We start from the raw sequence: 15,797 nt of genomic DNA on the forward strand, positions 1-15,797 counted from the left end.
GAGACAAATGTCCTTTCAGGAATGTCAATAAACTGAATAGTTATGTTTCCCTGTAGTTTCTAAGTTAATACCAAAGAAGTCTGGATTGTCCAAAATCAAGCTTGTTTTATCAGAAATTAAATATCCTTGTTTCTGTTAATACTCTTGTTTTTGCAAAATTTCTGTTATTTTTTTCTCATTCCGTTGTTTTTAATGGGGTCATAATTCGTTCTATATTGTCTAAATGTCTAGGTTTGTTCTGATCTGAGCGGCTAACAGGTTTTCAGAGTCCGTTGAAGTTTAATGAATGTCAAGCCACTTGAAAAAAACATGTAAATTTTCTGCACAGGGCCACACAATATTTCAGGTTTATCGGGAAAGTCACACTTTGAATTTTTGCGGAAAGTAAAGCGTCCAAGTTTCTATGAAAGCAGCCACTGGAAGAAGCTAATACCAACAGTAATCACAGTTTTATTTCGTTGTAGTCGTACATGTAATAATTTCAATGCATGCTTGTATTGCAAGCTCGTTAGCGCAGGTAATTCCTTGTAACTAATTGCTCGTTTACTTAACTAGCTTTTTCTTTTTCTGCCGGTTTTACATGCATTAAGTTTAGCCGTAGGATAATTTGTAAATGGCTTGCTTAGGCAGTTCATTGAGATAGATCATTTGTGCATCGTTACCCAAGCCTGTATTCAAACAGAGTGTCGACTCTTGTCTGTTCCTGTGAATGTGAGTACCAATTATGTTATTTTACTTCTTTGATTTTTGTTTTGCCCTTTTCAGGAACTTCAAACCACAGACTAGCAATTGAAGGAAAGGATTAAAACCATCGCTGATTTAGAACACGAGTTAGAGAAGATGAGAGATCATCTCAGCGAAGGAAGACAGGTTAGTTGCCATAGCACCTAGATTTGAATATCCCGGATGTTGTGCTTGAATCAGAGCAAGTCTGACCACATTGCGGAAGGTCATAATATTACCAGATTTTATAATTCTCTTAACAGGAGTCGAGCCTATGGCCTTCTGTTTATTACCTTTTTATAGGAAATTAACGCTTCACGAATTCAAGTCGGTAATTTTCCCGCCGGTAATATGGAGCGTAGCCTCCCACGAAGGTGTTTTAGAGGAGCTCGTATTTCGTCCGTCCCCACAAACGCCTGCTCAACCGAGAACAAAATTCCTTTCTCAAGCTTAGCTAATCACACTGTACCTTCCAAATTCTGGAAGGTTGACTTCGACCGCAGGGTAACCCGATCTGCATGAAACACTGGGACAGCTTTATGACCTCTAATAAATGTTAGACTCAGAGCGACAAAAGCAAGATTTAGTCAGATTTTAGAATAACCCGTGCACTGCATAACCTTAGCGATAGCCTGCTAGAGTATTCGGTTTTTTCTGCTCTAGTTTCACCCGCCGAGAAAAACCTTCGGAGGGAGAGAAGCGACGACCGGAAATACGTCTGCGGCTCGCAGGCTAACTTAGCGAAGGAACGAAAAGAAGGAAATAGGTAACTCTAGGGTCACGCTTTTACACTACCACGAGATTATGAGTCGTGTTTAGACTATCAAAACTTTATTTCACTTTATTTCGAAACTGTTGATTGGTCACTTACCACACAAATAAAACAATGGGAAAAAATGTTGTTCTCGGTAGAACAGGCGTTTGTGGGGAGGGACGAAATACGAGCTCCCCTAAAAACGGCTGCATGGGAAGCTATGTGAAGTGTTGATTTACGCGACCTTGAGATTTCCATTATTTTGGATACACGTCGGACATTCTTCACACGTAGAAAAGAGGAGTGTTTTATAAGGATGGAGATCCGCCAGTAACAGTGAAACTGCGAAGAACCCTCGAAGTGGCCAGATTTCTTCGTTAGACTCCCTTCGTGCGTTAGGGAAAGTACCTCGAACAAAGTTTCCATTTCAGATAATATATAGATTTAGCCAGGGCTAAAAGCGAAGCTCCTATTAATAAATTTATAATTTAGATCAAACAATAAACCTGTAATCTAAAAATCGGTTAACTTAAGGGCACATATGTGACTTTTTAGGGAAAGCTAAGGCTAAGTGATTTTAGAGTGAAAAAAAATCTTACATCGAGTTGATAGCCTTATATGTACACCCAAAAAACAGCAATCATCTTCGATCACATTTAAGAGCCATGATGGCTCTTGATCACAGTAGATTAGGCCTGGAAAACGAATTCTTGGAAAACAAATCAGGCCGAATTTTTGACGTTCGACAAGTTTACTGAACAAAATCTTGCCAACAAATCTGGGTGCGTGTAAACCAACATTTCATACTTTTTATACATCACATCTGAGGTGAAACAGTAATATGAGGCGCTGTTTTTATCATACAGACCTCAGACAAAATGCAGTATTTCACAATTTTTCAAGACAAATATTCAGAACCATCGAAGCACACTTGGGCTTTTAGTAAAACCGTTCAAAAAATTTCAAAAAACCCCTATACGGCCAGCCGGTTCTCACTTTTGACAAGCGCCAAATTTTCAGTAAGCATTAAAAGAGTTACGCTTCAACATAATAAAGAATTTATTGTGTTTATTTTTTATTTAATGGTTTTAAAACGATATGTAATCTTACAAAGCATTTGATACGCGCGGCATTTTGAGTACTCCTGCAAGCGATGTTTATGAACGACTGAAAACAAACGGCAAAGTGATTAAAATTGCAAGAGACTACTAACGATCAATAAAAGAAATATAATTCGGTGAAACATTTACAAAGTGATTAAAATTGCAAGAGACTACTAACGATCAATAAAAGAAATATAATTCGATGAAACATTTACAGAGACAAAAATTTTCATTCACGAAGACAAATATTAAAGCGTCTCTAAAAATCCTAAGTCCTTAAGCTGAAGCTTAAGGCTTTTAGCCGGCTTCAAGCCGGCTTCCCGGTGTTTACTGTTTTGAAAGATGAATTCGAGGCAAGAAAATCGCTCAAAGCTTTCTTTCTACAGCCAAAATTATAACTAAATACTCCTCGGAACATTTTTTCTGTCTATTTGCGGAGAGAAAATATCGACTAAAGGTTTTTTAAAGTTCTGTAAGCTTATATCAAATCTTAATACAAACGTGCATAAACTAGCCTCATAAACTGCGCTCGACTTCATGAAATTAGATATAAAAAAACAAACACAATAATTCCTCAGGCTTACCATTCGAGATGCAGCTCCTGAAAGCCGCTTGAGGGACTTTTCAACCCGCATCCAGCAAGGTGAAAAATGAAAACGATCTCATACGAAATCGGATTTCTGACTTTGACAAGCGGCGCATTTCTCAACCAAAAATTCAACAAACAAACCAGCCATGAATAACAGAAGACTGTTGATAGCAGCTGTATTTCATTTTGTGCATCCAGTGGTAAAAGACAGTAAAAAACATCACAAGTTGACAAAATACTCTGTCAGCTTGAGCTGTCAAAGTAAACAAGTTTCAAGATGCTGCATAAATTTTCCGCATGAACTCACCTGTCAAATTTTGACCAATCAGAATCACAAAATTGGACGTGGAGCGTGACCACCGCGTGTCCATGATAACAAAAGGTGTTCTCCGCCTGTGTTTTTAAATAACTGGCTCAATTTTCGTGTCCGAGGTAAGTTTGAAATCAAAATCTTAATAGTGCTGGGCCATAGTGACATAAACACGACATATTTCATATAAATTTTTAAAAAAACAAACTTTAGATTGCGATCATTTGAAAACTAGCAACTTGTCAGCGGATAACTTCAACAAAATACTCGACCTCGATGGGTCGACACCTGAGCCCGCGATACGGTCAGGTGATACTGGTCAGCGGATACCCTGTTTTGACAGCTGTCAATTGATCACAACATTGATGTGCAATCACTTTTCTCCTGGGCTCCCAAACTAGCTAGAAAGTGTGCAGTAAACATTGGTATGCCTGTGGTGCGGACGGACGGTCGTTCGTTCGTTCGTTCGGTGTACGGTCACGTGATAACCAAATTTTCTGGGATGGGTAGATTTACTTAGCTATGGGGCTCCGCCCACGCGCGCGCGCTTCCCGCGCGCGTGGAGCTCCGCTAATACGTTTAATGCCCAGTTCAAACGTCGAACTTTTCATGTACCGATTCTAATCCCTTCAATTAAGAACATGAAGAGATCCACATTTGAAGCAATTAAGTCCGACATATTTAATTGGGTGGAACCATGAATTAAGATCGAGTGGCCCACATGGGATTTTCGACTGTAGAGCGACTACGTTTCAAACTTCAAACTTCGAAATTTCATGTGCCGAAACTAACGCATAAATTACTAAATTCATTTCACTGATAAGCATTGTAGACCATTGTACATCGTGAAAGTGAATTAAGTCCGACTAATTAAGTTCGCCGCCTGAATTAATCGTCGAATTGTTGTCATTTGGGCCGACCCAAATAGGTATTAAGTTTGGTACACACAAAGTTCGACGTTTGAACTCGGCCTAACTTTGTTTCTGTTGTCTCAACAAGTTTAGTTTCTTTGTGAGCATCCCGTTAATTTTCTCCATTTTGAACTGTTATCCTCTCTTCCTCGTTAATTTTCTTTATTTCAAAGTCGTTTTCCTCTAAAGTCGCGTTAATTTCCAATACCATAATTTCATGGAGCTTTAATTACCCAAAATAGGGTAGTCCACATGCTCTACAACTGAGCTTCAAGCAACTTGAGGACAATAAGACCATTGAGCTGGGTTCACTGAGGAACACCTTGTAGGTTGTGACAATGTAACATCGACCCAGGGGAGGTTTTGTGTCCAGCGGTTTTTAGTAAAAAAAAGGGTTTGTGGTGGTTGCTCAGTCTTGATTGCGGGCTCAAAAACCTCCCTTAGGTCGATCTTATTTTGTATTTACTCACCTTGTATACTTTTAAGTATACAAGGACTGGGTCGGTTTTTATCGAACTGCATTATGGGACTTATTTAAAAATAAGTCCCATAATGCAGTTCGATAAAAACCGACCCAGTCCCACCCACGCTTAACCTTGAAAATGACCCAGTCAGGTAATCAGTAAACAAACCTTCTCTCTTAAAAGAACGACAAGGCGATTCAGCAGGAACTGGATCACGCTAAAGCTCAGTGTCTGGACGCACAAAGAGCTGAGAAACTGCTCAAGGTTGACTTTCATCAACTGGAAAAAAGAGTAAGTGAACTGGGATTTTACAGTAACGCATTTTATTGAAGCATTGATGATATGGCTTTTTTGAAACAATGAAACAGTGTTGCTAGGGGGAATACTCCCTTACATCAGCTTTATGGGTAAAGGAGTTTAGTTTTTGGTCGCCTTTCGGTTTAAAACAGAAAATAGCACTTCAACCGTTTAGGTTTGATATAGGGCATGGTTTTGTGCTTTCTGTGGAATTGTGTATCCATTAGTGTCTTTTATCATTCGCCATTCTACAGACTTGATTTGAAAAAGAGCAGGAAAAATCAAATATTTTGCCCTGAAATATATGTAAGGAAAGGCTTTCCCATCCCCAGCTTCTTGTAGCTTGCAAGTAAGCAATATCCTTCTGGTATAACGAATGACATTCTCAGCCAACAGTTAGAGGCAAATTTCTTGGATAAAATCCACAGTATTAACGTGTCCTTTCATAAAGGTTACACTTCACACTCCGGCCCCTGGCAATTTGTTATATCAGGCTGCCATTTTATTTGGGTATCACGGTAATTAGGTCACGTGCAAGCGAGTAGCCAAAGCAAGAGAGAATGATCTAGTTCATTCTCTCTTGCCAAAGCGATTCACAAAATGGGAATAGGTGGGGCTTACAGAAATTCCTTCGAAATGATTTTGTATTTATGTTCTTCTGTAGTTTGATCGTTTCCGGCGGAAGTTGGTTGAACACACATTCCGCGGCGATGTTCAAAGAACAGTTGATCATGAACTGGATGACGATGAATTGCTTGATCACGTGAGGAATCTGGCTCAAGAGAAGTTAACTCTAGTGGAAGAAATCCAGCAGTACGCAAACTGAGAAAGTGAAGTGAGTTTAGTATTTACTGAAGAGCCTCGTTTGTTTTGAGTGTGAACCCTACCACGAACATGACTTTTTTAAATTTTTTTTCCCTTTAAAACTGCGAAAAGGAGCCTTCTCACTTCTCCCCTCCTTCAGAAAACGAGAGGGAGTTGTGCGCTTCGTCACCCACATCCACGGCTTTTTCCCTCAAACGGAACGAGCTCCTCTTTCCCCTACCCCACCTCCCTCCTCCACCCCAACTAATACTCGCGTTATCCGGATAACACTGGGAAAATTAAACACCAGTTACTTTTATGTGATTAAGAAGATGGGTTTTTTCATAACAGTTCCTTCGCGTGGAGGTTTTATTATGGGGTGTGGTTAACTGATCTGTGAACCTTAATTGGACAAAATGTTATCCTTCGGTTAAGAGATGCCGCGTTTTCCTACCGTAGGAAAACGTGACTTAACTCCTACGTTACGTTACGTTACGTTACGTGACGTAATTAGAAGCTGAACTAAAACTGAAAACTGAAGTTCCGCACCTCTCCCCTCCACACCCTTGAATTTGTCAGTCAATAGCGACCCTTCTGCCGCAGTCTTTTTTAATTTGTTAATTCAGTTGATGTTGTCGCTCATGGACGTACGACAGCTAGCTTGCTAAATGTGAATAAATGTTTTAGAACTGAAAAGGTTTCCTCTTTTGGTAATGATCAGTTTTTTCATCATTTACCCTTTTTGCTTTCTTTAACCATGGTAGAAAGAAGCAAAAGACAAAGACTTAAAAGATTCAACGGGTGAACTGAGGAAACATCTAGAAGGCATGCTGGTGAGTAAATCACAGGACACCCAACATTAGTCCTCTTAAGGCTGGTTTTCACTAGCAACGGAGTCGTAAGCGGAATCGTAAAAGCGCTTACGACTTGTTGAAAATAAAAAATCGGAGTCGTCAGCAGTCATAAGCGCGGTGGAATCGGAGTCGGAAGAAGCAGAACGTTTTCATTTTCTTCTTACTCTGCTTATGACTCCGTCGTTTACGATCAAGTGAAAACCACATTGTTGGAGTTGGAAGCATAAGCGGAAGGATAAACCAATCACAATGCCCGTTCCCACGCTTTGTGATTGGTTTAGTTCTTCCACTTCAGCTTATGACTCCGACAACCTATTTTTCACTTGATCGTAAGTGTTGGAGTCGTAAGCGGAATCAGAATGCTGTTTTCACTAGATCGTAAAGTTCTTCGCTTCTGATTACGACTCCGACTCCGACTCCGACTCCGTCGTTATTGAAAACCAGCCTTTATGGTGCGCAACATTTCTCAACAATCATAAGTAAAATTTATCGAGACGTTTGCAATAACAGAATTGCAGGTTACCGTGTCATTATATGTCATTATAAGATTATACAGCAAACGAGGTAGCAAATCAATTCACAATTCTGAATTTTAACGCGCGAAAGTCTCAAGTGTCACAGACATTTTTTGTAAAAGAGAGGAGGATAGAGAAGTTAAGAAAATGCAATTTTGGTACATAGATGTTACCTTGCGAGCATTTGAAACAGGTAAACTTATATGTTTCATCAACTTACAACCAGCTGGCAAGTCTTCACATTTTTATGGGAAATGTCTTTGTAAAGTCTCAAAAATGTCACAACTTACCTATTTTATGGCTTCAAAGAATGCCTTCCGCCATAAAGCAGGGATTACATCTCACTCTCTAAAACGATGCCTTTTATTTGAAATCTATTGGGCTAAAAATGTATCATTTATTATAAAGACTATACCATTGAATTTTCATAATTTTACTTCATGGACCGTGCTTTATAGGTTATTATACGTTCCGGGAGTTTTTCTAGTAACGTTTTCACGATAGTGGGAACTTCATTGAAAGAAGTATTAGCAGTCGTTTTGTTACGTAAACTCATGTTAAGAAAGATCATACATTTCTATGCAGTGTTTTCCGGAGACGGTCTGAACAGCAAAAAAGCTGTACTTTTTATTACTTAAGTTCGTATTCAGAAAGATCGTTTATTTCTCTGCTGTGTTTTCCAGAGACGCTCTGAACAGCAAAGAAGCTGTAGTTTTTATTACTTAAGCTCGTATTCAGAAAGATCGTTTATTTCTCTGCTGTATACTCCATCGGATCAACCCAACATTTTGCCCCAAGTGAGACGCAAATGTTAACGTTGAGTTAGGGGAGTGGTAGGTGGGCAGTTTCCCGGAAACCTAAATTGGTCCACTCCATCCATAGAAACGACTGTCAAAGTCAGGCCGGACATGCACTGCGCTGGAAGAAGAGCTGACTTTAGTTGAGGAGCTTACAACGCATGATTCACTGTCATGGATTAAGGTAAGATTATTATGACAAAAAGTTTACCTACTTAAAGCTCCTTATCCGGCTTTGGAATTAAAGAACGAAGATCGCGAAAATAGGTGCCTAAAAAAGAAGGGGAGAGGATGAGGTTTTTATTTTCCATCTATAAACATAGAGATCTACCAGCCTTGGAAATGTTTTCATTTACTATCAATGGTTAAAATTATGATTGTTATTAGATAGCTATTGTATTTCTTATAAATAGGTTGACAGAGTTTTTGCATTGAAGATTTGATTTAGTTAAAACAATAAATAGAAGAGAGATTAAAAACGGATCGCCCTTGGAAACACTACCATTGTTAATCAAGTTTATCATGATGCTTTGCGTCTATAGCCCCGTGCAAACGAACGCAACATTGTTGGCAAAAAACTCCCAACATTGTTGGATTTTACATGTTACGTCCATTTGCACACCCTGTTGCATGTTGTTACGTGTTGTTGGGATCTGTTGCATCCGTTTGCACACCGGTGCAACATAGACTACGAGTAGTCTCCATTTTTCCTCAGGGATAGTAGAGCGAGCGAAACGCGAGCGCGCGTGAAAATCACCCCACGCGAGAAAAGGCGACACGCGGCGGGGAGAGAGAAAAATGAGGCGCGTGTCGCCTTTTCTCGCGAGGGGTGATTTTCACGCGCGCTCGCGTTTCGCTCGCTCTACTATCCCTGAGGAAAAATGGGGACTACTCGTAGTCTAAGTGCAACACGGACGCAACAACACGCAACATTGTTGGCGCAACAATGTTGGAAATCATTGCCTTCCTTTTTCAGGTAGCTTATGACTCAATAGCCCACGTTCGATGTATTAAAATTCTAACATGAAATCCGAGGCACTCTGGTCATTTTTCAATACTTTTAATTCGGTTTGTGCTCAAGTCTCTTCTGGGAATTACCAGACGATGGATTCGGGAAAAATTTGCAGTTTTGTCCCTAAAACCTCGGAGTCATGTTAGAATTTAAATATATCGTCTTAACGGCCTTGCTGGCCATCAGATCCTCCACTCGCAATAGTGATGTGAACCGAGCGAGAGAATGGCATCTTTGTTTTCACTAAAAATAGATAGGGAGAAAAGGGCTTTGTGGAATGAATTGTAACGTGGACTTTTTATTTTTTTCAGGATTTTGTTTGTAAGACGCTGTCTAACGAGGCTGTTTGGCAGCAAAAGGCTGAAGACGCTCTGAAGAGAGCCACAGAGGATTCCGATTCTGGTGAGTAAAAACTTCGGGGTACCGAATGTCGCCTTCGGCAAATCTTCGTGCAACATTAAGGTGAGGTTTTGGAGTCTCTTCTTAAAATTTCGAAAGAGCAGAAAAGGCCGAAAACCTGTATCACAACTACCGAGCAACTCATCTGTTTTTGCTTTAATTTTGGCAGAGACGTCTATCAGCGTGGAAGATATGTGTCGCCAGTTAAGAGATCAGAAGGAAGAGTGTCGCAAACTCAAGGGAAAGTAAGAATTCCAAGCTCACTGGACTCATTTTTACTCTTAAAGAGCCTATGTCTGTACAAGGATATTTCTGTTTTAGGTCAATTCTGTGCTGAAGCTATTACTTAGAACCTTTACCCCAAACACAAAAGAAGAAGATATCAAACAGATTTCATGGGCGTTTGTCACATGGCGGCCATATCAATTTCGGTTTTCTGGGCTTTTCCGTCTGCTCTCAGGCAAAAGCCGTTTTGGGTCATGAATCGTCTTTAAAGTGCTGTACTCGATTGTCGAAAATGATGAGAAGCTTCCGCTAACAGTTTTGCTTTGCCGTCATTATTTTTGCCAATGGAGTGTTCGTGTGAGCTGTACGTTCGAGAAGAATAAAAATGTAATCGTCTAATTCCAGTCCTAGCATTGTTTAACCCTAAAACAGGAAAAAAAAACGTAAATAGTTTGATGTAGAGGCTCAAACACAGGGCGCAGAGGAGTTATTTGTAACCTTGATTGCAGTTGTAAAATGTTACAGTTCGATTCGCGATTCGCCTTTGTTTACCGCAGAATCGAATATGAACTTGACCTATCAAACTGTCATGCGATTAGCTGCTGTTATTCGTCCAGTCATTAGCTTCAGCGGTTTCCCGGAGCATGCCATAATATTTTATCAGGTTTATAACACCGAATGACGGTTTGCTCGATTCAACAGTATAAAAACAAAGGCGATACTAGGGTATAAACTGCAACCTCGATCCGTCTGTTTTTGATCTCAATAGAACACAAGGGTAGATTTTAAGTGTCTTCATAGCGAACAACAGTAGAATTTTTCAGATCAGTTAATAATAATGATAATAATAATGGTAATTGAAGTACTTCTATAGCGCTATTTACATAAAAATGATCAGTAGCGCTTTACAATAATTCACTTAAAAATCTATTCTAAAATGATATAACTGTACAATGTAAAATGTGAAATGTAAAATGCAATTGACTAAAAATTAATTAATTAATAAATCAATGAAATAAAGATATAGTATAATACAATAAAATCAGATCAAATTAGCTAAAAAAAGGTCCAGATGAAATCGAACTTCTAGTCTAACCTATGCGAAGAAGGTACGTTTACGTTCAAAAATAGTTAATGAATGAAATTCGCGCAATTCAGCAGCCTAACTATTCCACAAACATGGCGCAGCAGCATAGAAGGATCTGGCACAAAGCGTAGAAAGCATTTTCTCTTTAGGCGGCTCAAGTAGAAGACTACTATTTGATTTGATATTGTAAGAGGACTTCGATCTAACACTAATTAAATCCCTGATATATGGTGTTGCAAGTCCATGAATTGCCTTGAAAACTAAAATTGACTTCTTAAAATGAATACGAGCGCGAACTGGCAGCCAGTGAAGATCTTAAAGTGCTGGTGTAATATGAGAATACTCGCCGATGTTCATAGCGAGTTCTGAATACGTTTCAATTTGACAATCTGTGACTTAGGTTAACCATACAAAAAAGTGTTACAGTTCTTCATTAAGCTGGAAAAGCTATGTAAATTCAATAATTTGGGTTGTTTTTGTGTCGATGGAAGACTAGTTTTGTAAGTAAAACAAATTTCAATAATTTTCTTTTCTTCATTGTGTGTAGGATTGCAGAAATGGAGGAGACGCACCAGGAAGTCGTGTTAAAGTTACGAGAGGACATGAAGAGAGAGGAAGAAAAACACATTTCCCGCGCAGTGGCTCAAGTGAGATCTGAGGAAGAAGAAAAACAGCGTGAAATGATGCATGAATTTAAACAAAAAGAGCGAGAGCGGATACAAGCAGCAGTGGATGCGGAGAGAAAAATCATGGAGTCACAACATGGTAGCGTTACCCAATTACAACAGGTACTGAACAAATGCTTAAAGACCTGTTTCAAAAATGCGATAATACTGTTCGTTGTCCCTCCGAAGTTTTGCATAAGCATTGTTTTCAATTTCTCTTGTGACTTATAATCGCCCCAAGAGAAATTGACGGAATGCTTAAGCAGAAGTTTAGAGGGACGACAACCAAGACTATGATATTTTTAAAAAAGGCCTATTCGCGAAGATGTCAGTCACTGGAAATAGGCCATCAAATTTAAAACAACAGTGGGAGCTGCCACCAAATTAAGTAAACAGTAAAATAACCGCTATTTAGGGGACGAGGGACGGTTTCACCACTGTAAACCCCTGGCCCTCCGCCTCCGTATATTTATAGCCAAGAGGGCTGCCTGTAACGTAGACCACGAGCGATCGGCCTGTGGCAAGCGTTTCCGCGCAAATTCGTTGAGAAAGTTGGGAGGTTTGCTACGTAGGCTACTAAGAGCCGCGCACGGCGTGCGAATAAAAAAGACTTCTCGCAGGCCAGGGTTGGATCGGCGGTAAACTGAGTTACTAAGTTTTCTATGCAGGTACTTAATGAACGACAGAAGGAGTTAGAGAATCACAGAGTTGCCTTGGCAACAGCAAAGTCCCAGTACGAACAAGCTAAAGATGGATTACACAGAGCTAAGGAGACTGAGGTACGTTCTTCAAAGTTAGTGTTTCTGCACCTCTCGTATTTATATCCTCAAGCAGAAATACCGTTTTCCCTTACTGTCTAATAACCGCCGCCTAGTTAACTCAGTTAGGAGAGCGCCGGTCTGCTGAGCGGGAGTCGCGGGTTCAAATCCCGGCCGGACCAAAACTCAGGGTCTTCAAAATAACTGAGGAGAAAGTGCTACCTTTGCAATGACATCTGCAAACGGATTCTCGGATTAGGACGAAAAACCGTTACCTGTTTTTTGCCTAAAAATGAACTTAAATTTTCCTATTACGGTTGCCTATAACGATTTGCGATTTGCAATTCAGCAAAGAGCGGATTCCACAATTGAAAATCAAAGATCGGTCTGAAAGATAGGTTTTTATTGTATGTGTTTTAATAGACGCGACAAGACGCTGTTAAATAACGAAATGACCGAACTTTCTCCTTAGGCGTACTTACGAAGTCAGCTTCAGGAACAGTCCGCAGCCTACAAAGAACAGCTGGCTCGTGTTGAACGTGAGAGAGAAGAACTGCGGAATTATAAAGAAGACGAGGTCGCTTCTTTCAAGGTAGCTTTAATACATCTTCGTTAAAATGTGACTGGCTAATACTCAGTAAACGGTCGATCATTTAGGATTTTTATCATCTTCATCAGTCCTGTTCGTTCAGCCCTCTTCGTGGCCGAGTGGTCAGCGCGTCGGACTCGCAATACCGCGGTCCCGGGTTCGAATCCCGCTCTGGCCACTTGTAGGATTTGTTCTCGGTCTTCCCGAGTTCAAATCCTCGGCCACGCTTGTAAATAGCCAACTGGTTGCCTCCCTGTTGGGATTTTTAATAATCGTATGTTGTATTTGAATTCTTTGCTTCTAAGTATTGGGTGGAGAGCCTGTAAAGTAGCTGGATAAGCTAAGTGCAGTTTCCACTATAAACAATCCTTTTAACCTTTAAACCCCACTAAATTTTACAATTTGACTCTATTTTGACTCAAACCATTACGTCCTCTCTCCTCATGTTCTCACATCCTTGTGCGCTTCAAAGTGTGTCTTAGCCTGCGAACAGCAGACGTATTTCCGGTCGTCTCTAAGTGTGTCTGGGACTCCCCTGTGGGATCCACTGAAGAGTTGTCTTGGCCACTTGTTTGTCTTGTCTCCTCAGTGTTTTGCCAATCCACCGCCATGTTCGTTTTTTTATCTCCTCCTCTATCGGCCGCTGCCCTTCCTGTCTCCAAAACTCTTCATTTCGGATTCTTTTGGGCCACCAAATCCGTCGGATCTTCCTTAGGCACTTGTTAATAATCACCTACAATTTCTGCTTCAGTTAATTCCTTGATCAATCTCTAAGTTTCTGCACCACACAAATGTAGGGCCATTTGGTAATTTTTCGGAGTTAACTCAATATATTCTGACTTATAAACTGTCCAATATGAGTGTCGGCCGAAGCGAGCGGGGATGCTGCGCGTGACTCCCCCAAATGGAGAGGTGAAACCCAGTTAACTCAATACCCTAGTGAAGCAATTCAGTGATTTTGTTAAATCGACCTCGCACGATTACCCGACAAACTCAAATAGAAAAGTTATCAAGATATTACAGAGATTACATCGTTGTCATCATTTGTTTATATACTTACAGGAACAAACTCGACAACACGCAGTCACGATAGTGGCAATGGAAGAAAGACTGTTAAGACTGACTCGGCAAAATCGACAGTTGGAACAGGAGGCAATGCACGCTAAACAGACCACAGGTTAGTAAAATGCTCGTTGGATTGAATTTTTTAAATGCTTTTCACGATTAGCTGTTACCGAGACCACGTTCACACGAATCCTGACTTTTTTAAAACCGCATCTTTTCTTACCCGGATTCGTGTGAACGGTGTGGGATAAACCAGTCTGGCGAGCGTTTTCACCGGACAAGAGATGGTTTCGGTTGGCGGATTCCCTGGTTTCGTGTGCACAAAAAGGCTAATTCGTGCCAAAAAAAAGATGCGGCTTCAAAAATAACCGGATTCGTGTGGATCGGGCCTAAAGCTGTTGAGCTTGGCCTACTTGTTTCTAACCAGTGTTTTGTCATTGGATTTAGATATGATTTGAAGAAATAATATTGTAACGAGCTTCTACAACTGAAAATGGCATAAGTTTGCAGTTTGTTAATTGAAAACTGTTGTGTTATTTCTTCAAATCGTAACAAACTTCTACTATCAAGTACGTGTTAGATATGAAAAGTCAAAAAAGGAGTACACCATTGTTCTTTCAAGCGAACCTGTTTTCGTTTACGTTTTGGAAAAAAATATCGGTTTCCTTTCAGAGAACACATTTTTTTGCTTTTCAATTTTTGTTGTATTGATTTTCACTTTGCTCCCATTTTCTGATGTGTTTTTAAGTCCTTAAAATAATCCAATGCTCAAGACACGTTAATCCTTCCTTTCAGTGGAAAAGAAATAGAATTCCCAAGAGTTCGCGAAAAATAAAAGATCTGTTCTTAGATTATTTACAGCTGGTTTATTTTCAGACGTCTAAGTTGGAGTTCTAAATTTAATGAAGACTGCTTCTAAATCAATTAGCTTCGAATAATTAAGGACAGACTTAGCATTCAAGATATAAATTGTTTTGTTTCTTTTTATCGACACTCGAGATCTGTTATACAGTGTTTAACGTCAACTTTTAAGTATCGTAAGAGGCCTTGACTGACTACTTTGGTGCGTGTTATGTTAAACTGTTTATGCTTCAATCTACCCACAAAATGGCAAACCTTACTCAGAATGAAATACGTGCTGTGCTCTGTTCGAAAAGGCAATACAAACAACATGATGGAGAAAAAATGGCAATGTGAAATTCTGCACATCGCCGGTTTATTAAACTCTGAAAATCCAATACAAATACAACTGAAACATTCATTAAACATGTATTGCCGGCGAAGGTGAGGGCAATTTAACCGCCTGAAAAATACAAACTATAGAACAAGGAAGAGGCAGGAATGGGGAGGAGGAGGGCTAAGGAAAAATTTTTGTGTGTCAACGAGATCAAGAACGCGACATCCATTATACGACGATCAATAAATACGACATTACCTAAAGACGCCATCTTGAATTCAAAATTCAAATCAGTACCCTCGATTCCATGTTCCTAGCCTCTTTCCACATTACTGTATTCATAAACTACGTAAGGCTAAATTGTCGCATAAAATTTTATTTGGAGACAAATAATGCATTTATGAAAAATTAGTATCTCCCTTTTGGTATTGGAAAACGTTGAAAGCAAAATTCAGAGAACTTTCTTTTGTTCTCTGTTGCTTTGCATTTGTACATTAAATGATCTGATTGCGCACGACTTTTTAATGGATGTTAACGGTAATCTATTTAGCCCTTAAATCGTTATGTATCACTTAGGCAATGTTAGAAATTAATTTCGTATAACGATCGTTCTACTAAAAAGTGAGAAAGTTAGATTCTGTCTGGTGAATGAACACCATTTGTTATATAAGTATTCTCTCCGTTTTCTTTCAAACTAGG

General features: G+C 39.7%; 1 pseudogene; it reads left to right on the forward strand.

Annotated features, from left to right (window-relative positions):
• Positions 1-15,797, forward strand: part of LOC140924258 (uncharacterized) — a 44,665-nt pseudogene that overhangs the window by 13,044 nt on the left and 15,824 nt on the right.

The sequence above is a fragment of the Porites lutea genome, chromosome 1 (assembly GCF_958299795.1).
Source record: "Porites lutea chromosome 1, jaPorLute2.1, whole genome shotgun sequence".
NCBI lineage: Eukaryota > Metazoa > Cnidaria > Anthozoa > Scleractinia > Poritidae > Porites > Porites lutea.